The sequence below is a fragment of the Lottia gigantea genome (assembly GCF_000327385.1).
Source record: "Lottia gigantea unplaced genomic scaffold LOTGIsca_613, whole genome shotgun sequence".
In the NCBI taxonomy this organism is placed as follows: Eukaryota; Metazoa; Mollusca; class Gastropoda; family Lottiidae; genus Lottia; species Lottia gigantea.
In genome coordinates, this window is record NW_008710094.1 from 2,172 (window position 1) to 3,326 (window position 1,155).

The window sequence follows — 1,155 nt, forward strand, 5'->3', positions numbered from 1 at the left end:
TTTAAAATAAAATCCAGACCGGAAGTGATACTTTGGCCGCCATATTGAAAAAACACACTTTTGTAAAACTCAAAATGGGGCCTCAGGGTAAAAGTTGATATGCTCAAATTTGATGTGAATGTATTCTGCAATCGATTGCGCAAAAAACATTGGGAGCCGAATTTTGAATTTCGCTTTTGCTTTTTTGCAACTTCCGGTTAAAATTTTTTAAAGCTTTAAACGATCACACCATGTGACCTTGACCTTTGATGACCTTGACCTTCATAGGGTCAAAGGTCATTGACCTTGGCTATCATTTGATACTTTGACCTTTGACCTCCGACATGTACTTCCGGTTTTATAGCTATCCGTAAAAAGCCAAATTCGCAACTTTGGACTGCTCTAGCACGTGACCTACTTAACCTAGAGGGTTAATTTTTTCGGTTTCCTAATGTGCTTCTCATGCCCTTTACATAGATATATAACAATCGCTTCTTTTAAAGCAAAATTGAAATTCGTGATTTTTCAAATTTGAGGTTTTTTTTACAATATTTGCGTCTTTTTGAGCTTGGTGTATGTATATCTTATGATCTATTTAATGTAGAACCTTGATATTTGGAATACAACTAGACACTTTGAATATGAATTCACCTATGACAAAAAAACTTATGTGGGCGTGGCACATCCGGGATGAATTACTAATTGTTTACATTTTGGGGCTGGGGCATAACTCGCATAGGATGCGTTTGTTCAAAAAGAGACTTTGCACACAATAACCTCATTCTTTTGGCCAGTTTGTGTTAACAGCTCAGTTGTTTCAGCTTTATAGTTTCAAAAAAGGAACGGGTTTTAACATTTGGATATTTTCATTTTTCGATTTTGACCTTTGTTGACTTTTGTTGACCTATATCTTTTGACCTCTATTATGTAGGAACTTGACATTTGGAATATAACGTAACATTTTGAATATTAATTAACCTATTCAAAAAAAATTGAGGTGGGCGTGGCACTTCCGGGTTAAATTTCTCATTATTGACATTTTTGGCCAGGGGCATAACTCGCAAAGTATACATTTATTCAAAATGGAACTTTGCACACTATTACCTCAAATTTTGAGCCATTTTGTCTTAGAATTTCAATTGTTTTTGCTTCATAGTTCAAAAAAAGGAACAGGTT